Below are 23,057 nucleotides of genomic sequence, written 5' to 3'. Positions count from 1 at the left end.
CAGTCGCTGGTAAGTGGAAATCATTCCCCCCCCGTGTACTTGGCAACTGTCCGGTCTCTAAAGATTGCAGTCGCAATGTTACCAGTGTTTCGTTGTTTGAGATGTTCCCAATCAATGTTTCAATGTTTGACAAAAAATATTTTTTAAAAGACAGCAAAAAAAAATATATATTTTTTTTTTTTAGACTAAAATCATTTTAGATAGAGTTAAATTCATGTTCTTCACCTAATTCACTCATATAACCCCAACAATTTCTGAGCGTTTTTTTTGGGGGGGAAATCGTCAGTTAAGTGGTTAACAGGAAGAGGGAGAAGTCTGACGTGGTTTAAAATGACTGCAATAATTCAATATTCTATTGGCGGTGATAAGTCAACACCGATAAGTCTCCGTAGGGTTTATCGATTTTTGGTTCAGGATTACCTGGCTAAACCCGACCTCTGTGGGCGCAGTTCCGCAATAAAAAATTCCCAGATTTTTTTTGAAAAATAACGATTTTAGTAAAAAAGACATAGTGATTTCTGTTGAAATCGCAGCGTTCATTATCTTTCCCTCAATTCAATTTTTAAAAAATGAGCGCACAATTGAGTATGCCTATGACTTGTGATTTATGTTCTTTACAAAACCTCTCCGGGTGATCCAGGAGAGCAGGTGCAGATGGTATGCGTGGCGCAGTAAATTGTGTCATTGTGGCTAATTAACTTGATTCACTGAAATTATGTTATCAAGCCTTCGAACTTCCCACTGCCGCAGTTAATTGAGCTGATCATACAGGCTAGACACTCTGCTTCCATAGAGCTCTGAAAGAGCCCCCAGATATTTGGTAGTAGGCAACTATGGACTGTTCCAGTACTCCACTCAGTGTTGCAGACTGTCTCCCATTGGGCGATATTCAATTGATTATCGCGCCTGATCTCCCATCTAAAGTGAAGGGAGTTCGCGAGGGCGATATTCAATGGTGTCTCTTTTTCTCACTGATCATGCCCATAGAAGTTGGTTTTAGCCGCGTAAAGCAACTAAAGCAGACCAAAGTGCTGGGTGCGATCATGAAAAGTGCCATTTGGGCGCTCAAACAGGTAACTTTTCGGGCATTTCAGCTTGCTACCCCGGGGAAAAAACATTTGAATCTTGCCCATTGTGTTAGAAATTCACAAATGAAACTACATTTAATTTACTGTAATACTAAATAACAAAAATATTTCATTGTTTCTTATGGCCCCTACACACTGTGCGATTGCCGGGCGAGGTGCCCGACGGCCGATACGGGTGACCCGGCGGTGGGGGGGGGGTGAAGTTTCTTCACTCCTCCCGTCACCCAGCCCCATAGCACTGCATACTAATATGGACGAGATTGTCCATATTGGGCCTGCATGTTTAAACAAGCCGGCACCAACGATGAACGAGTGCGGGGCCACGCATCATTTGTCGTTGGTGCATACACACTGAAAGATATGAACGATATCTCGTTCATTAATGAATGAGATTCTTCATATCTTTCAGTGGTATTGGCCAGTATGTAGGGCCTATTAGTCTAGATATACTATTTATTGAGAAGTGATTTGAAGTACAGCAAGTTTACCATTACCATTTCTCTGTGTTCACTTTGTAAATGTAGGTCAGTGTCAGTATGTAGCAAATTATTCTTAGTATGTGCTGCATTTTAGATAAATTGCAAACAAATAAAAATGAAATTGCATGTCAGTTTCACTGTTTCAGTAAATGGGTACTGTAGGTCATTTTGGATATATACCAATGACTAGACTCTGTAGACTGCAGTGGAACAGTGCCCCTAGTGGTCAGACAGTGCAGAACTATAAAATGTTACAGAGTTTACTGAATAATAATATTTCTGTGTTTATCATGTTGATTTAATTAGAACTTCAAAGTGATCAGTTATTGACCACAGATATTCAATAAAATCTCTATGATCACCATGAATTATATGAAAGACCATGGCTTATTCATTAAAAAACACAGCAGACAGCTCCATTTTCTGTGAGATTTACCTCAGTACTACACAAGCTTTCATATGTATTTTTGAGCAGTTCTTTTGGAATAATCATTGTACTATGGAATAAGGACCTATTCCCCACTCATCCACTCTGAGCTCATCCTCATGCTACAAGAGAGTACATTACACGTCTATATTCGTGATGCTAATCATATCTGTCCTTTTTGTGTTCCATATTTCTGATTCTATCAGCTTCTAATTAAGGTTCATGCCTACTTGCACCTGCTGGGATTCTTATCTCTGCTAATTATTTCTCTTTGTGATGGCTTTTTATTAACCATCAACCCTTGCTGTTATATAAGCCCCCTCCCCCACACACATTAATATTATTATCTTTATTGTAACGCAGTGTTTATGGAGTGCTGTATACGCTGCTCATGAAAGCTTAAATCCTAAAGCTAAATAGATTTTTTTTCTAATAGTGATGGACATAATTTAACTTAATATCATGTGATCACATTCTGATATTGGGGTTCTATTTTTCATGTAGTAAAGGGCCTATTTTCCAATGACACCGCCTCAAAATTCTCCTTTTACAGATTCATTCATTTTCTGAAAAGGGCTAATGGCATAGAATTCGGAGATGGCGGAATCAGGGAAGTTATCGAGCTTTGAAAAGCCCATTGAGCTTCCACCTTGTCTGATAGGTTCATTATTGTTAGGTAATAAATTTGGTGTTAAGGCCAACTATTTAATCGCAAACTAACCTACTGTATATCAAAGATTGTGTGACTGTTATCCCTTTCACACTTTGCTGAGAACCCGTGTTATTGCTAGGGTCTTGGCTTGGTGTGAAAGGGTTGTGTGTCCTGAGTAATTTCCGGCCCTGACCCGGGTCATCTGCTGTGTGAAAGGCAGTCCCAGGTCATACCTAAAAGGCTGCTGATTAGCAGGGATCAGGTGCGCTTTGAAATCACCATCCAAACCGTGACCAGTCTGCTATGTAAACTGCACTCAATCTGTGACGTCACCCTTTAATCATAAGGTCGGATTCAAATGTTAATGCGCCCCCTATCTTGCGTCTAAAGTGATGAGAGATAGGGGGGCAATATTCAATATGTCCCCCATTTTCGCCCTTATCGCACAAAGTACAATCTGGTTTAGGCGAGCAAAGCACCTGTACACGACTAAACTAATGGGCGCGATCATAAAAGACCCGTTTGGGCGACCAAATGGGTCTCTACACATCATTTCAGCTGGTAGCCAGCTGAAATGATCGTGTCGTGCCCGTCGGCAGTAACAGAATACCGCCGGCGGGCGCAATTGCGGCCGGGAGGGCTAAGTGCACATTTGAATTCGGCCCATAGTGCTCACTCTAGGGTGAACTGTGGGTAGGGCGCCGTTCAGGAAAGGGGGCACTTTTGCTCCCCAAAAAGTGGGTGTGGTCACTCGGGTGGTGATTACTAAACCACAACTTTTCCCATCCATGGGACAACATAAGGGCAGGGCGTGTTTTGTCATTTTAAAATCAGGCAGGGTGCTGCTGAAACAGGCCAGCAGGAACATTATTTCATAGATTAACATGCTACTTAAGGTGCATACACACTGTAGTTTTCCTCGCGATATGGACTATATAGTCCATATTACAGCAAAATATAGTGCATATCGCACCGTGTGTATACTACTTGCGATGCCCACGCGCGATCCCACAGCATTGACATCGCAAGAAAAAAATAGACTATGCAGGAAGCCCAACATTGACTATACAGTGGTGCTGGGCTGCGGCCACATCGCATAGTCAGTGTCGGGTGCCATGCACATCGCACCATGTGTACACACCTGAAGACGTTGTGACTGTACTGGGCTCACTCTGTGACATCAAAATCACTAGGAAACCCAGTATGGAAAATGTATTTTCCAGTCATGGCTGTACGCAGAACTCTGGATTTCTTAGGACCCTCATTTTTGCAACACCAACATAAGACTGCATTTCAGACAGAAATTGGAATGCTTCTACACAGAGACACCATTCCAGAGGCCTCCGTGTTTGAGCATATTGAGAGGACATTTAAAAAAAAAAAAAAAATTTATATTGATCTTAAGCAACCCATTATTAAGGTAGTTGTTGCCCCAGGTTTTTTCATAAGGATGACTAGGAATTCAATTTCATTGTGACGTCTTTCACATAACTGCCCTGAAGAATTTTACAGTTGCTTTATGTACATCTGATGTAAAAAATAAATAAATTGGTAAATATTGTCAGGTATCCAGGCAGGAGGTCAGGATTAAGTAATACAAGGTAGTGTGTGAAGGCCATGTCTCTTGTTGCTCAATTTTCCCATGGCCAGATCGGGTACATCTGGGTTCAGTATATGATTTGTCTCAAGCGTCTAGCATTACAGGACATTCACTTCTCCTTTTCTGGGAAATGTTTGTGCAGGCCAGAGATCATTCCAAGGCTAGTTCATCTGGTAGCTTAATGCTTTTGTGATGTTGACTGATGTTGTAGCATTTGCTAGTACAGCGTTTGACAGTTGTGTAGGTGTAGCCACTTGCCATCCATTGGTTTGTAATGCTCTGCAGTGTGTTCCCCACTCAAATGTGATAAAAGTTTAAACTGACCTACTGTATATGTATATTCTAGGGGGAGAAGGAAGCGAAGACTGATCGTAGCATTGGTCTCTGTGAGCAGACAGCAATGCCCAAACACTGTGATATACCCTCTGGTGGCAATTACTTGAAGAAGGAAATGTAGATTTAAAGCCTAATTAGAGTAGAAATGCTATGAGCGGTTTATCTAATCCCCTGTGCCCCTAGCATAGAAGAGTGAGAAAAGGAATGTTAACACACTGCGCCATAATCTGCCAACAGAATGTTGACTTATGTTACTGTTAGGTTATATCTCACAAACATCACAGTCGCTGAATTCGGATTGTCTTCAGTCATGCACAGCTTGATATGAAATATTGATCAGCGATATTCTGTGCTGAGACTTATTTCCCAGGATGTGGGTCATGCATCAATATCACTGTCTGCGTAGGGAAGGAACGGTTCAATGGGAATGACTTGGAGCTTTGATGTTTCTAGAGAAGTTTTAAAAAATTGTCACTTTAATGAATGCTTTGTTCATGTACACATGATAGACCCACCAATAATAACTACTTTGGAAAGAGCAATATATCAACAAAAAATTTTTCTTGTAAAACTATAGATGTGGTCAGTTACCTAGCCTGGGCAATGGACAAATGATGCTATTGCAGCTGCTTACATACATATCTAGGTTCATTTAGAGGTAAACGAAAGTCTGTCTTTTTTGTGTATGATACACATTTCTGTAGTGCATATGTGCAGCAAATATGCATCTACAGGTGTCAATATTTACATTTCTCATACGTCCTAGAGGATGCTGGGGACTCCGTAAGGACCATGGGGTATAGACGGGATCCGCAGGAGACATGGGCACACTATAAGACTTTGAGTGGGTGTGAACTGGCTCCTCCCTCTATGCCCCTCCTCCAGACTCCAGTTAGATTCTGTGCCCAGGACAGACTGGACACACACTAGGGGAGCTCTACTGAGTTTCTCTAAAAGACTTTGTTAGGTTTTTTTTTTTTTCAGAAAGACCTGCTGGCTACAGGCTCTCTGCTTCGTGGGACTGAGGAGAGAGAAGTCAGACCTACTGCTGTGAGTTAAAGGCTCTGCTTCTTAGGCTACTGGACACCATTAGCTCCAGAGGGTTCGATCACTTGGTGCGCCTAGCTGCTTGTTCCCGGAGCCGCGCCGTCACCCCTCTCACAGAAGCCAGAAGAAAGAAGCCGGGTGAGTATGAGAAGAACAGAAGACTTCAGTGACGGCAGAAGACCTACGAGTCTCAGAGGTACCGCGCAGCGGTCGCACTACGCGCCATTGCTCCCACATACCAACGGCTCTACAAGGGTGCAGGGCGCAGGGGGAGCACCCTGGGCAGCAATATATACCTCATTGAGTCTGGCTAAACATGTATACAGTGCATAGGCGCTGTATAAGGACCCCTGCCAGCATAAAAAGCTATATTAATAGCGGGGCTGAAGCGCGCCAAGAAGGGGCGGGGCTTAGCCCTCACAACAGGATTCGGCGCCATTTTCTCCATGTCCCAGCCAAAGCAATGTGTACAGTGCAAATGAGGGGGGGGGGCACAGTGTTTTAGTGCTATATAGAGGGAAATATAGCACTATTTTAAATAATGGGCAGGTAATCATTGTGTTGTGCATATATGTCTGTGTGTTCCCTGTCAGATATACCCACTATAGCTTTTTAGTCCACATGTGTCGACATGCGTGAGTGCTCTGTCACAAACAGCTATGGGGATCCCTGTCGGCATCGCCGACGCCTGTTGGTACTTGATTCAGTAGATGCAGTGTCAGCAGGTCGGTAGTTGTATGCTTTTCAAAAGTAAACACTGTATGGGAGACACAGTAGTATGTGGGTGACCCTGTCGGCACCAACTGTTATTACTGGGTGTAAATTAACATGCTGTAACTGCCTTATACCTGTGTGTATATTTATATGTATATGTATGGTACGGTTCCATGGGCCTGTATCTCTAGCACAGACATGGTAGTATTTGTGGGGGAGTGTTATTAAAATTATATATGTATACTTCCCTCGGACCCCTCGGGGTCGCAAGAATGTTATTTTGCCTGGTTACTACTCCCTGCTGTCGACGAATACTAGGTTTTCTGTCGACCATAAGGTTTCCTGTTAGATCCACAACTGGGGCATTCAGCACATGGTCATACACATTCAGAACACATTAATGTCACTAGGGACCCGACGGTTCCGGACAATCCGCTTATATGTATGGTATATAATATATGTGTATTACATTATGTATATTCATATTACAATTTCTAATGAATGCTGAAGTAAAAGTATTCCTTCTCATGTGCTGGTCGCTCTGTTGATAAAGCTCTAGGTCGGCCGTGACGAGTTGGTCTCAGATCCTCACAAGGAGTCCGATTGTTTATTCTTTTCCCGCCGCAGATAGAATACTGTGAAAGTCAACTCCTGGTCGACAGGGGAAGCTAAGTGATATTTTATTTCTATGCTTTGGAGTTATTTGCATTACATGCACATGGGGGAGTGTTTGTATTCGGAAAGGCATCCGATAGAATTATCCTAAAGAGAGAGGGGATGTTTCTTATGTTGATTCTTCTCTATAACATTGCGGCAGGCTTCCGTGCGACTGCAGGAGGTGTGGCTGGGGGAATGCTAAGGCTGACTCCGAGAGATACTGGAGTGTTTCCCTGGGACGGTATAGCGCTGTTGGGGGGGCCTCAGTTCAGTCAATCTCGGCGGATACCACTGGTAAGTCTAACTTCGTGAGTTAGATTCCTTCACAACAGTTGGTGACGCATTCTGTTGTGGTATGCAGTCATTTTAACCGGTTCGATACCGTTCTTTTTCCCTTTCGGTGCAGATAGTGGAAGGTGAAAGGGTAAGAGTTCTGCAGCCTGGTTAGGTTCGCAGAAGCGTATGTCGTTTTCTGTTTCTACCACATCCACCGCATGTCGCTGGGTCTATCTGGCTGGAGCCCACTCCGGTGGGAACTCGTCTACTATTCTTCAGTCAGTCCGGGAATGGACTTGGACCTGTGAGTTAATTATAGAATCCAAAGGGGGACATACTGGCGTTTTACCGATGTTTTCCCTCACTGATTTTTCAAATAGATCTTGCTGTTTTCCCTCTGGAAGGGGAGGTAGTACGCAACGCCATATCAGAGTTGTGTCAGGTTCAGGGCATTGTCCTGTTGTCCCTGTTAAAAAAAAAAAAAAACAACAACTCCTTCTTACGAAGTTGAACTATATGATGGAATCTCTCAGGCCAGGGAGCTCCAGCACGTAAAGGTAGAAAGGGGTTTAAATGCATTTTTCTCCGCATTCCGCTTACCTGGGTTGATATCCAGGATTGTCTCTGCCATTTCACCGGAGTGATGGCAGTAGGATGGTATTCTTTCAATAGTGAGAGCCATTGTTATTCTGTACTGGGACACTCTCCTGATTAAGGCGAGGTCAAGGCACAAGTGGTGCAAATCGTTGTTTCTCTCTGGCTGTTTTTCAACACAGGGGACATTGGAGGTGGGTATCAGAGTAGATACTGCACGGTTGAGGTTCTGTGTGTTCCTGTGGAAAGAAGTTTGAGGATCCGGAGTCGGATCAGATTTGCAGTGACAATCCATCAATATGTTCCGTTGATGATGAAGATGGGTGCGGCCTAAGAGGCCTTTTCGGTGAGCAGGTCAAATGCCAGGGTGGTTTTCACGGGGCCAGTTGGAAATGTGGTCCGGGTCTCACCTGCACATGCGCCGGAATATAATCCTAATAGCCAGGATATCGCTACTGTGGTGTCTGCTCAGTTCTCACCTCCTAGAGGGACGACGGTTCGGAGTCCAGGATGAGATACTGGTGTCCATGCATGCAGATCTCCGAGACTGGGGAGCAGTCCTTGCAAGGGAAGTATTTCCAGAGGAAAAGGTCAAGCTGGGAAGCTTGTCTGCAATAAGCTTTCTTGAATTAAGAGCTATTTTCAATGAACATATGCTTCGTGATCTGCCTGTGTTAATTCTGTCGGACGACTTGACAGCAGTGGTGTAAGTAAGCCGCTAGAGCGGAACAAGGAGCAAAGCGGCAATGGCAGAAGTCGAAAAAGTTTTCCGCTGGGTGGAAAGACTGGTAAACGCTATATTAGCAGTCTTCGTTCCGGATGTGAACGACGGAAAAGTAGATTCCTCTGCAGACGCGATCTCCACAGTCGTCATCGAGAAGTTTTCACTGAAGCAACAAGTCTTTGAGGAGTGCCTCAATTGGACATGTTGGCGTCTCGCCTCAACGAGAGATCTCAGGGATATTGTTCCAGGTCAGCGGACACTCAAGCTATAGCAGTGGACGTCCTCGGGACACCTTGGGTGTTTTCAGTCGGTCTATGTGTCCCCTCCGTTTTCACTCTTCTGAAGGTGATAAACGTATGAAGAACAAAGGTTCAGGCGATCCTCATTGTTCCGATCTAACCAAGGAGTGCTTGGTATCCAGTTCTTCAAGATTTACTCATAGAAGGTCCCTGGCCTCTTCCTCTACGTGAGGAACTGAAACGGCAAGATCCGGGTGTGTATCAAGACTTACCGCGGCTGCGTTTGACGGCGTGGCGGTTGAACGCCTTATCCTAGCCAGAAAGGGTATTCCCAGTGAAGCCATTTCCACACTTCTTCAGGCTAGAAAAGAAGTAACGGTAAAGCCTTACCACCGTGTTTGGAGAAAATGTGTGTCTTGGTGTGAATCCAAGAAGGCTACTACGGAAGACTTTCAGCTGGGTCGTCGTTCTCCATTTTTTGCAAGCAGGTGTGGGTGCAGGCCTAAAGTTAGGCTCCATTTCAGTGCGTTTTTGGCCTTATACATTTTCTTTCAAGTAAAGAATTGGCAACCTTTCCGGAAGTTCGGACCTTCGTGAAAGGAGTACTGCACATCCAACCTCCATTTGTGCCCCCATTGGCACCGTGGGACCTTGACGTGGTGTTGCGTATTCTTGTGTCACACTGATTGGAACCTTTCTGAAAGGTTGTGTTAAAATTTCTCTCTTGGAGAGTGGTCATGCTTTTGGCTTTGGCGTCCGCAAGGCGGATGTCGGAAGTAGCGGCTGGGGCTCACAAGAGCCCCTGTTTGATCTTCCAGGAGATAGAGCGGAATTGATAACTCGGATATTAGTTCTGCCAAATGTGGTTTCGGTGTGTCGCAGAAACCAGCCTATTTGATGCCTGTGGTTACTTAAGCATTGGCTGATTCAAGGTCTCTCGATGTAGTCAGGGCTTTGAATATTTATGTCGCCAGTTTGGCTCAGATTGGGGAAACAGAGGCTCTGTTTGTCCGGTATGCTCCCAGCGTGATTGGGGCGCCTTCGTCTCTGCAGTCTGTTACACGCTAGATCTGTGATACGATTCGGCGTGCTCGTTCTACGGCTGGATTGCCGTTGCCGAAGTCGGTGGAGACCCATTCTACTAGGAAGATGGGCTCTTCTTGGGCGGATGCCCGAGGAGTCTCGGCAGTTCAACTTTGCCGAGCTGATACTTGGTCGAGTTCAAACACTTTTGCTAAGCTCTACAAGTTTGATACCCTGGCTGATGGGGACCTCATGTTTGCTCAATCGGTGCTGCAGAGTGGTCCGCACTCTCCCGCCCGGTCTGGAGCTTTGGTATAAACCCCATGGTCCTTACGGAGTCCCCAGCATCCTCTAGGACGTATGAGAAAATAGGATTTTAATACCTACCGGTAAATCCTTTTCTCTTAGTCCGTAGAGGATGCTGGGCACCCGTCCCAGTGCGTGCTGTTTCTGCAGTTATTGGTTATGGTTACACTCTTGTGGTGTTTATTTTCTGTCAGGCTGTTGCTGACGTTGTGCATGCCATGGCATGCGGTGTCTTATTATTGGTTTTGTTGACACACAGGTTGTGTTACATATTCTCTCAGCATGTGGCTGTGTATTGTTCATGCCGTTGGCTGGTATTCTATTGAATGCCACGTTATGCGGTATGTTCGAGGTGTGAGCTGGTATGACACAGTGTTTAAACAATACATTTTTTCCTCGAAATGTCTGTCTCCCTGGGCACAGTTCTCTAACTCGAGTCTGGAGGAGGGGCATAGAGGGAGGAGCCAGTTCACACCCATTCAAAGTCTTATAGTGTGCCCATGTCTCCTGCGGATCCCGTCTATACCCCATGGTCCTTACGGAGTCCCCAGCATCCTCTACGGACTAAAAGAATAGGATTTACCGGTAGGTATTAAAATACTATTTTTTCTGTAGCCTTGGCATTTTATGCATGGAATGGCATAACAGGGCCGGGCAGGTACAGATATGGGGTGTTCATGTAATAACCCTTTCACATCTCCAATGCCAGATCCCTCCCGGGAATTGGAAACGGATCCTTTCCAGGTGGGATCCGTCATTGGTGCCTCTCTGCTGGCTTCCGGCTGCAATAGTGACGGGGGGGCGGAAACGACCGCAGGGTGGAGGTGGCGCTGGGAGATGAGCTCATTTCTGCGCCGCCTCTCCCTATGTAGTAAATCCGTTTACGCTGCCAATGACCCGGTATTCAACCCGGGAATAACCCTTCTTATTACACGGGTTGAATTACCGGATCAGGTGACCCAGGAATACTCCAAGACCCCTTTCACATCGCAAAGTGACCCGTGTCGACCGGGCAATATCCCCATTTATACGCCTTTCGCATCGCACAAATAACCATATTGCCGGGTCGACACGGGTCAGTGTGCGGTGTGAAATCGCCATGTAGGAATTCCCGGGTCACCTGACCTGGTAATTCAACCCGGATTATAAGAAGGGTTATTCCTGGGTTGAATACCGGGTCAGTGGCAGCGTAAACGGATTCCCGGGTCGATGAGACCTGGCACCTATTTACTACATAGGGAGAGGTGGCGCGGAGATGAGCTCATCTGCCAGCGCCGCCTCCACCCCCGCCGCTCTGGCAAACACACCAGCATATTGCCGGGTAGGGAAGCCAGCAGAGAGGCTCTAATGCCGGATCCCACCCGGGAAGGACCCGTTTCCAATTCCCGGGTGGGATCCGGCATTGGAGGTCTGAAAGGGGTATTACATTGAACCCAGGTCTGCCCTGCATGTCTCTGTCCTATTGCTTTCACATCTCAAACCCACGTCGGACTCTGCTGTTGAACCTGGGTCCGAGCAGCCTCAGACACTTTCACATTGCAATACACAAACAATTTGTGGGACTCAGAAAGAAGGCACTTCTTTACAATACAACATTGAAGCAAACAATACATTCCTGTGGTTGTTTTAGAGTCTCCGTAAGGCACTGTGTAGAACTTTTCTTCCTTAACCGGATGTCCTCTCACAAGATGATGTCAACATGTGGAAAAGACAATAATATATATATGTGTAGTAAAGTTTATAATTTAGAGAAAAATAGAGCTGTCGCCTGCTTGTGTGAAACACATTCAAAATGGTCAGGTGCAAGATAAATTTTTTCAATCGAGGGGCGTACCTTGACTCACACTCCAATAGATGTGTCACAACATGTAAAGGTATCTTTATCCACCACGGTGCCTTAGAACCCCAGCATGAATCAATCAGGGGGCTGCTTATAGTGCGCCAGTTGCCAGGGACTCTCAAAACTTTCTCTGCCTTTCACATTGCAGTTTCAACCCGGTTTATTCTCGGGTTGGTGCCTTTCACACTGAACCCGGGTCACCCATGTTAAACACTGTGATGTGATTTAAAATGGACTTTTCTGGCTCACATTGATGAGGTTTCAAAGCAAATATAGGGAGAGGCTGAGGACTGCTTTGAGCAGAAACATGCCTGTACACAGCCAGTCAGCACCTTTTTCTGAGACCCGGGTTGAATATCCTGGGTCAGAGGCTTTCACACTGCACAGCGACCTGGGTCCAACCCGTATTTAACCTTTCTTTAAACCTGGGTTGAAAGGCAGGTTGTTCTTTTAACCCTGGTTATTTTGGCGATGGGAAATGGGTATCACAGACACTCCATTGAGGAGGGCCTCTGCATACACAGGCAATCAGCAGCTTTTAACCACTTAACTGACTAGTTTTCCCTTCAAAACTATTCATATAGTTGTTTTTATTTGCATTTGTTATTTGATAAAATAAAATACTTTTTAAACTTTCTTTTAATATAATGTTATGCCCATCTGCAGAATGGATCTCCTCGTCAAAAACTGGGCTTTCACAGTGGGTCTGTATGGTTGCATGTGATCTGACCATGCCAGTTAAGGATAACCCAGGTCGAGCTGTTTACACAATATATTGTTACCTGGGTCCAACCCTAGTAGCTACCAGGGTCTGATTCCCTGGTCATTCGACCTGGGTTATTTTTCAAGGAGCCTATTACACCAAGCTGTGACCTGGGTAGACCTAGCAATAACCTGGGTCAAAAGCTTGGTGTAAAAGTTTTATGATTTGGTTGATTTAAAGCTTATACCCCTTTCACAACGCCAATGCCGGATCCCACCCAGGAATTGGAAACGGGTCCTTCCCGGGTGGGATCCGGCATTGGACGCTACCGCTGGCTTCCCTGATCCGGCAATATGCCGGGCGGGTTGCCATAGTGGTGGGGGGCAGAGCCGGCTGCGGGGGTGGAAGCGGCGGCACTGGGAGATCATCTCCGCGCTGCCTCTCGGTTTTGTAGTGAACGGGTCCCGGGTCGCATCGACCCGGGAGCCCGTTTATGCTGCCATTGACCCGGTATTCAACCCGGGAATAACACTGCTTTATTCCCAGGTTGAATTGCCGGGTCACGGGACCCGGGATTTTGGCTATGGTACTTTCACACTGCACGCTGGCACGTGTCGACCCGGCAATATGCCTGGTCGATACTGGGTTATTTGTGCGTTGTGAAAAGGGTATTAATTTCCTAGCCAAGGTGCAACCTGGCAGTGTGTGAATATGGTGGAAGAACACCCCTTCCTCCCTTACCTCCACAGAGATCAATGTTAAAAGGTGTCCAAAGGTTGATACTGATGCACATGCAAGACTAGTGCCTCAACCAGGACAGGGTGCTGAATTAGCATAGGTAAACCTTACAAGAAAATTGTGTGCATCATCGCTGTCTTGAGGACATATACTGTAACTGCACTTTTAAAAGCTGCTAATAAGCAATACTAGTCAATTTAAAGAATCTGCTCGATTCCCCTGGCAGTCCTGTGTGGAACCCAGTGTTGTGAGACCGTTTTTTGCCTGCTTTTCTGTTTTGAAGTAAGCACTAAGGCGGACCAAAACATAGCTACTAGCAATGAGCTGCTGCAGAAGTTTCACACCACGCCCATAAGCAAAGGTTTCCAGGTGTTACTGCCACAACCAGGCTCCTTCACAGATTCCTCGTGAAGGAGCCTGGCTGTGGCAATAACTACATACCTACAACTGGTGTTTGGTAGCCACTTAACACCAGGGAGTCTTCTGCAGAATGCAGGAAGGTAGACAGCTATGCAGAAATGGAAGGTTGCGATCTATAAAACTCTGGTATTTGCAGACAGTCTGGTATAGTCTGTCCTGTCGCAATAACAGTTCATATTGGATAAAATACTAGAATGCAAGTTTATGTAGTTTAGCTGCAGATTGACCATATAGCAGGGGTTGTCAAGTCCAGTCCTCATGTGCCTCCAACAGGTCATGTTTTTAGATTTTCTTTATGCGGAAACAGGTGAGATGATTACTGACCCTGCAAGATAGTTAACTAACCTGTGTATGATTAAAAACTTCTTGAAAACACAAACTGTTAGCGGTACATGAGGATTACTCTGCCTAGAATTCTGTTCGTATAGAAAGTTTGGGAAATGTTGTTGAATCTATGTGGCCCTTGTTATATAACATAGTATTTTCAAGTGGTATAGACTTTTCCCAAAGATGTGTCTTACTAATGGCAAGCGGTTTTAAGTTTTCATTTTAATTTGACACTGGGTGGTGCATTTCTTTCTTATCCGTGAATCCTATTTAGTTTCATCTCTGCAAAGCAAAAATGGCAGGTCAGAGGTCCCACTTCCGTAGAAATGATGCTGGGCAATAAGGCTCTCCATTTAGAATAACTTATACCTATATTTTTTATTGAATGGAATACGGGGGGGGGGGGGGGGAAACTTTGTATTCTGTATGCTAGTTGTCTTTGATCTATGTCTACTGAAATGGTCTTTCTTAAATGTGTAATAATTAGGCTCACTGTGTGCTTGCTGGTATAAATAACCCAGTGGCTCTACCAGCCTGGATAGCTGTCCATGCTATAACTTGTAGTCCCACAACCAGTAGAGCACGTACTGAGCCATTCTTGAAAATTGACCGCCAGTGAACAGTGTAGAAAAATCTATGCTATACATAGGGGTAAATTCAGTTAGTGCCGAATTTTCCAACAGTCGGAAAATCGGCACTAGCTAGGCGTCCATGTATTCAATGGTGGGCGTTTTCTCCCATTTCTCTAACGTCCTAGTGGATGCTGGGGACTTCGTAAGGACCATGGGGAGTAGACGGGCTCCGCAGGAGACTGGGCACTCTAAGAAAGATTTAGTACTACTGGTGTGCACTGGCTCCTCCCACTATGCCCCTCCTCCAGACCTCAGTTAGAATCTGTGCCCGGACAGAGCTGGGTGCATTTTAGTGAGCTCTCCTGAGTTTGCTAATAAGAAAGTATTTTAGTTAGGTTTTTTTTTTATTTTCAGAGAGTTTCTGCTGGCAACAGACTCTCTGCTACGTGGGACTGAGGGGAGAGAAGCAAACCTACTAACTGCGGCTAGGTTGCGCTTCTTAGGCTACTGGACACCATTAGCTCCAGAGGGATCGAACACAGGAACCTAACCTTGGTCGTCCGTTCCCGGAGCCGCGCCGCCGTCCCCCTCGCAGAGCCAGAAGACAGAAGCCGGCGGGTTGAAGCAAGAAGACGTCAAAATCGGCGGCAGAAGACTCCTGTCTTCATATGAAATAGCGCACAGCACTGCAGCTGTGCGCCATTGCGCCCACACTACCCACACACTTCGGTCACTGTAGGGTGCAGGGCGCAGGGGGGGGGACGCCCTGGGCAGCAATTAAGTACCTCCTGGCAAAAGCAGCATATATACAGTTGGACACTGTTATATGCATGAGCCCCCGCCATTAATTTCACACAAAATCGCGGGACAGAAGCCCGCCGCTGAGGGGGCGGGGCTTTCTTCCTCGGCACTCACCAGCGCCATTTTCTCTCCACCGCTCCGCTGAGAGGAAGCTCCCCAGGCTCTCCCCTGCAGACTCACGGTAGAAAGGGTAAAAAGAGAGAGGGGGCACATAAATTTAGCGCATTAATCATATATACAGCAGCTACTGGGTAAACACTAAGTTACTGTGTGATTCCTGGGTCATATAGCGCTGGGGTGTGTGCTGGCATACTCTCTCTCTGTCTCTCCAAAAGGCCTTGTGGGGGTCCTGTCCTCATATAGAGCATCCCCTGTGTGTGTGGTGTGTCGGTACGCGTGTGTCGACATGTTTGACGAAGAGGGCTATGTGGAGGCAGAGCAAGTGCAGATGAATGACGTGTCTCCGCCGACGGCGTCGACACCTGATTGGATGGATATGTGGAAGGTGTTAAATGATGATGTAAACTCCTTGCATAAAAGGTTGGATAAAGCTGATGTCTTGGGACAGTCGGGTCTCAGCCCATGCCTGATCCTACAGCGCAGAGGCCGTCAGGGTCTCAGAAGCGCCCACTATCCAAAATTGTTGACACAGATATCGACACGGATTCTGACTCCAGTGTCGATGAGGATGATGCAAAATTGCAGTCTAAAATGGCTAAAGCCATCCGCTACATGATTATAGCAATGAAGGATGTTTTGCACATATCAGAGGTAAACCCTGTCCCTGACAAGAGGGTTTATATGTATGGGGAGAAAAAGCAAGAGGTGACTTTTCCCCCTTCACATGAGTTAAATTAGTTATGTGAAAGAGCGTGGGATTCCCCCGATAGGAAAGTGCTGATTTCCAAAAGGTTACTTATGGCGTACCCTTTCCCGCCAACGGACAGGGTGCGCTGGGAATCCTCCCCTAGGGTAGATAAAGCTCTGACACGCTTATCTAAAAAGGTGGCCCTGCCGTCACAGGATACGGCCGCCCTAAAGGATCCTGCAGATAGGAAGCAGGAAAGTATCCTGAAGTCTGTTTATACACATTCAGGTACTCTACTGAGGCAATTGCGTCGGCCTGGATGTGTAGTGCTGTAGCAGCATGGACAGATAATCTGTCTGAGGAAATGGATACCTTAGACAAGGATACCATTTTACTGACCCTGGGGCATATAAAAGACGCTGTCCTATATATGAGGGATGCCCAGAGGGACATTTGCCTACTGGGCTCTAGAATAAATGCAATGTAAATTTCTGCCAGAAGGGTCCTGTGGACTCTGCAATGGACAGGTGATGCCGACTCCAAAAAGCACATGGAGGTTTTACCTTACAAGGGTGAGGAATTGTTTGGGGACGGCCTCTCGGACCTAGTTTCCACAGCTACGGCTGGGATGTCAAAATTTTTGCCATATATTCCCTCACAGCCTAAGAAAGCACCGTATTACCAAATGCAGTCCTTTCGATCACAAAGAAGCAAGAAGGTCAGAGGTGCGTCCTTTCTTGCCAGAGGCGTGGGTAGAGGAAAGAAGCTGCACCATACAGCTAGTTCCCAGGAACAGAAGTCCTCCCCGGCTTCCACTAAATCCACTGCATGACGCTGGGGCTCCACAGGAGCCAGGAGCGGTGGGGGCGCGTCTCCGAAATTTCAGCCACCAGTGGGTTCGCTCACAGGTGGATCCCTGGGCTATACAGATTGTGTCTCAGGGATACAAGCTGGAATTCAAAGTGATGCCCCCTCACCGTTACCTCAAATCGGCCCTGCCAGCTTCCCCCATGGAACGGGAAGTAGTGTTAGCGGCAATTCACAAGTTATATCTCCAGCAGGTGGTGGTGAAGGTTCCCCTCCTTCAACAAGGAAGAGGATACTATTCCACAATGTTTGTGGTACCGAAACCGGACGGTTCGGTCAGACCCATATTGAATTTAAAGTCCCTGAACATTTATCTGAAAAGATTCAAGTTCAAAATGGAATCGCTCAGAGCGGTCATTGCAAGCCTGGAAGAGGGGGATTTTATGGTGTCTCTGGACATCAAGGATGCTTACTTGCATGTCCCCATTTATCCACCTCATCAGGAGTACCTCAGATTTGTGGTACAGGACTGTCATTACCAATTTCAGACGTTGCCGTTTGGGCTCTCCACGGCACCGAGAACATTTACCAAGGTAATGGCAGAAATGATGGTGCTCCTTCGAAAGCAAGGAGTCACAATTATCCCATACTTGGACGATCTCCTCATAAAGGCGAGGTCCAGAGAGCAGTTGCTGATCAGCGTAGCACACTCTCAGGAAGTGTTGCAACAGCACGGCTGGATTCTGAATATCCCAAAGTCGCAGCTGATTCCTACAACGCGTCTGCCTTTTCTGGGCATGATTCTGGACACGGACCAGAAGAAGGTGTTTCTCCCGGCGGAGAAGGCTCAAGAGCTCGTGACTCTAGGCAGAGACCTCTTAAAACCGAAACAGGTGTCGGTGCATCGCTGCACGCGAATCCTGGGAATGATGGTGGCATCATACGAAGCCATTCCCTTCGGCAGGTTCCATGCGAGGATCTTTCAGTGGGATCTGTTGGACAAGTGGTCCGGATCGCATCTTCAGATGCATCGGCTGATCACCCTGTCCCCGAGGGCCAGTGTGTCTATTCTGTGGTGGCTACAGAGTGATCACCTTCTCGAGGGCCGCAGGTTCGGCATACAGGACTGGGTCCTGGTGACCACGGATGCGAGCCTCCGAGGGTGGGGGGCAGTCACTCAGGGAAGAAACTTCCAAGGGTTGTGGTCAAGTCAGGAGGCTTGTCTGCACATCAATATCCTGGAACTAAGGGCCATATACAACGCCCTGAGTCAAGCGGTGCCTCTGCTTCGCAACCAACCGGTGCTGATTCAATCAGACAACATCACCGCAGTGGCTCATGTAAACCGCCAGGGCGGCACAAGAAGCAGAGTGGCGATGGCGGAAGCCACCAGGATTCCTCGTTGGGCGGAGAATCACGTGCAAGCACTGTCAGCAGTGTTAATTCCGGGAGTGGACAACTGGGAAGCAGACTTCCTCAGTAGGCACGACCTCCACCCGGGAGAGTGGGGACTTCATCACGAAGTCTTCACTCAGATTACAAATCGATGAAAACTGCCACAGGTAGACATGATGGCGTCCCGTCTCAACAAAAAGCTACAAAGGTATTGCGCCAGGTCAAGAGACCCTCAGGCGATAGCTGTGGACGCACTGGTATCACCGTGGGTGTTCCAGTCGGTCTATGTGTTTCCTCCTCTTCCTCTCATACCCAAGGTGCTGAGAATCGTAAGAAAAAGAGGAGTGAAAACAATACTCATTGTTCCGGATTGGCCAAGAAGGACTTGGTACCCAGAACTGCAAGAAATGCTCACAGAGGACCCATGGCCTCTGCCTCTCAGACAGGACCTGTTGCAACAGGGGCCCTGTCTGTTCCAAGACTTACCGCTGCTGCGTTTGACGGCATGGCGGTTGAACGCAGGATCCTAGCGAAAAAAGGCATTCCGGAGGAAGTTATTCCTACGCTGATAAAGGCTAGGAAGGACGTGACCGCAAGACACTGTCACCGTATATGGCGAAAATATGTTGCCTGGTGTGAGGCCAGGAAGGCCCCTACAGAGGAATTCCAGCTGGGCCGGTTCCTGCATTTCCTACAGTCTGGAGTGACTATGGGCCTGAAGTTGGGGTCCATAAAGGTCCAGATTTCGGCCCTATCCATTTTCTTTCAAAAGGAACTGGCTTCTCTTCCTGAAGTTCAGACGTTTGTTAAGGGAGTGCTGCATATTCAGCCCCCTTTTGTGCCACCAGTGGCACCTTGGGATCTCAACGTGGTGTTTGGTTTCCTGAAATCCCACTGGTTTAAGCCACTTAAGACCGTGGAGCTAAAGTATCTCACGTGGAAGGTGGTCATGCTATTGGCCTTAGCTTCGGCTAGGCGTGTGTCAGAATTGGCGGTTTTGTCATGTAAAAGCCCCTATCTGGTTTTCCATATGGACAGGGCAGAATTACGGACTCGTCCGCAATTTCTGCCGAAGGTGGTGTCATCTTTTCATTTGAACCAACCTATTGTGGTGCCTGCGGCTATTCGTGACTTGGAGGATTGCAAGTCACTTGATGTAGTCAGGGCTTTGAAGATCTATGTAGCCAGGACTGCTGGAGTCAGGAAGACTGACTCGCTGTTTATCCTGTATGCATCCAACAAGCTGGGTGCTCCTGCTTCAAAGCAAACCATTGCTCGCTGGATCTGTAGCACGATTCAGCAGGCTCATTCTGCGGCTGGTTTGCCGCATCCAAAATCAGTGAAAGCCCATTCCACAAGGAAAGTGGGCTCTTCTTGGGCGGCTGCCCGAGGAGTCTCGGCATTACAGCTTTGCCGAGCAGCTACTTGGTCGGGTACAAACACATTTGCTAAGTTCTACAAGTTTGATACCCTGGCTGAGGAGGACCTTGTGTTTGCTCATTCGGTGCTGCAGAGTCATCCGCACTCTCCCGCCCGTTTGGGAGCTTTGGTATAATCCCCATGGTCCTTACGGAGTCCCCAGCATCCACTAGGACGTTAGAGAAAATAAGATTTTGCTCTCCGGTAAATCTATTTCTCGTAGTCCGTAGTGGGTGCTGGGCGCCCGTCCCAAGTGTGGACTTTCTGCAATACGTGTACATAGTTATTGCTTAATAAAGGGTTATGTTATGTGGGTATCCATTGTTGATGCTCTGTTGTGGTTCATACTGTTGACTGGGTAAGTTTATCACAAGTTATACGGTGTGATTGGTGTGGCTGGTATGAGTCTTACCCTGGATTCCAAAATCCTTTCCTTATAATGTCAGCTCTTCCGGGCACAGTTTCCTTAACTGAGGTCTGGAGGAGGGGCATAGAGGGAGGAGCCAGTGCACACCAGTAGTACTCAATCTTTCTTAGAGTGCCCAGTCTCCTGCGGAGCCCGTCTATTCCCCATGGTCCTTACGGAGTCCCCAGCATCCACTACGGACTACGAGAAATAGATTTACCGGTGAGTAAAATCTTATTTTTTTTAATCTATTGTCGCCCATGTCTTTTTTTTTTTGTCTAATAGGCATGGTCGAAAACGGACCCAAAAACTGTCCAAAATGCCCGCAAATTCGACAAAACACATGGTGTTCGCCGGTGCGGATTTTCCGATTGGTGGCAAAAAAATAACTGCACAGGTATTGAATAGGTTGAATGTAAAAACAGGCGAAATGTGCAATTTCTCTAGCATCCATAAGGGATATTGGGGACACATTAGTACGATGAGGTATAGACTCGAAAGGAGCCTGTGCACTTTAAATTTCTTCAGCTCCCCTCTATGCCCCTTCCCACAGGCAGTTTAGAAAAAAGTGCCCTCAGGAGAGGAGGCACATCTCTGCAGCTCCAGGGAGTTTTCTCCAGTTTCATTTTCAATCTTTATAATTTTTGGTATGCTGTTTGGGCAACAGCATACCTGCACCGTTGACGTTATGGAGAGGGGGGGGGGGGGCGGTCACCGGCCTTGCGAGGTGTCAGAGCCGCTTCCCCGCTGCAGGATCACCGTCGTGAGAGGTTTTGTTCAGCGGGGCACTGTACCTTGGCTGTCGCAGCACGCCGCACATCCCTAACGTTAGGCTGAAGGGGACTTCGGTGGTGAGTACAAACCGGGGACTCCGCTAGAGGGATGCTCTGGTTCACTGTGCAGCTGACGCGCAGGGGAGACATACGGGACCCTCCTGGGACCCGCTGTAGCCCCCTGTGTACACTGGCAGCGGTTAGTGTAACCTTGCATTTTTGTGTATGTTTTACACTGTTTAAGAGACATTGCCAGTATAAAAATCTCGGAGGCACCGGCGCCATTACAGGGGGCGGGACTTACTCAGAGCGGGCTCAGCGGCATTTTGGCGCCTTCCTCTGCACAGCAGCAGCGGCCTCACACAGCTCCTCCAGATGCGCAGGAACACACTGGATCACTGGTACAGGGTGTATCTAAGGGAGAGAGCCGCTGTTGTACACATTCTGTGTCCCTTTGGGGGAATATATATACAGGTTGAGTATCCCATATCCAAATATTCCGAAATACGGAATATTCCGAAATACGGAATATTCCGAAATACAGACTTTTTTGAGTGAGAGTGAAATAATGAAACCTTTGTTTTTTGATGGCTCAATGTACACAAACTTTGTTTAATACACAAAGTTATAAAATATATTGGCTAAAATGACCTTCAGGCTGTGTGTATAAGGTGTATATGTAACATAAATGCAGTCTGTGCTTAGATTTAGGTCCCATCACCATGATATCTCATTATGGTATGCAATTATTCCAAAATACGGAAAAATCCGATATCCAAAATACCTCTGGTCCCAAGCATTTTGGGTAAGGGATACTCAACCTGTATTATATTAAATCATATACAGTGTTTCCCTGAATACAACAGCTACCAGCCTCACTAGGGCTTGGTAGCTTGTGTGTGCTGTTGCCTTCTCTCTCTCTCCCCCACCCATACAGTAAGGGCGGGCTTGCATTATACTTGTCTGAGTGTATGTGTATGTCTGTGTTGTGCAGTGACTTTTATGCAGGTTATCTATTCGTTGTGACCTGTTCAGCTGTTGCTGTTTGTTGCAAGCTGTTGCTGGACGTGTTTATGTTGTTGGTGTGATGGTGTATAAATCTCACCACTCATTTTTTTTCACTTCCTCCTCTCGAGTATGTCCTTTCTCCTTCGGACACTGTTTTACCTATAACTGTCTGTGGGTGGGGGCATAGAGGGGAGGAGCCAGCACACCCAGTTGAAGAAATTTAAAGTGCACTGGCTCCTTTGGACCCCGTCTATACCCCATCGTACTAATGTGTCCCCAATATCCCTTATGGACTACGAGAAAAGGATTTACCGGTAGGTATTTAAAATCCAATTTTTTTTCACTGGTTGAAAAAACGCCACTAATTGAATACCCCCATAGCATCTAATCAGATGATTACTTTAATTTTCTAAACTGCGCTAGATCAATGATAGAGTGTGGTTCTATGCGCAAAAAACCTTTCCACAGAGCTGTCTGTGCAACAAATTTGATAAATGTCTACAGTGTATGTTTTAAGGATTACTATGCTCAGGGACGTGTAGTGTACAGTCTTTTTTTTTTTTTTTTTTTTTTCTTTTCTTTCAATTTTGTGTCTTACCTGCTTCATAGATGCAGCAGAAAACCACTCAAAGTGTACTTGAGCCACTGGGCTGCTACTTTAACCACACAGGAATTAGTTTTAAAAACGTACAAAGTCGCAGATGAAGCAATGGAACTTGACGTGAAAAAAAGCTGCGACTGCTGCATCGTTGCACTTTGTATGCAATTTCAGACTCATTTACACACGGATGTACATATGTTGCACATCAAATTTATCAGTGAAGTGGTTGTGTGTTTTGGGTCATTACGCTGTTAGATGACCAATGACCTGTGACTGA

General features: G+C 46.5%; 1 protein-coding gene across 2 annotated transcripts in view; it reads left to right on the top strand.

Moving 5' to 3' along the window:
* OSBPL2 (oxysterol binding protein like 2) overlaps nucleotides 1-23,057 on the top strand; it is a 338,773-nt gene that overhangs the window by 172,005 nt on the left and 143,711 nt on the right. Inside the window, exon 2 of one of the 2 annotated variants that reach the window (XM_063959310.1) lies at nucleotides 20,684-20,795. The exons of the other annotated variant lie outside the window; for it this stretch is intronic. The gene's annotated coding sequence lies outside the window, so the exon portion shown is untranslated. The remainder of the gene's footprint in view (nucleotides 1-20,683; nucleotides 20,796-23,057) is intronic. 2 annotated transcript variants of the gene reach the window in all.

The sequence above is a fragment of the Pseudophryne corroboree genome, chromosome 3 (genome assembly GCF_028390025.1).
Source record: "Pseudophryne corroboree isolate aPseCor3 chromosome 3, aPseCor3.hap2, whole genome shotgun sequence".
NCBI classification, from domain to species: Eukaryota; Metazoa; Chordata; class Amphibia; order Anura; family Myobatrachidae; genus Pseudophryne; species Pseudophryne corroboree.
The sequence above is the reverse complement of the archived record's forward strand: the minus strand, read 5'-3'. Positions and strand labels throughout refer to the sequence as shown.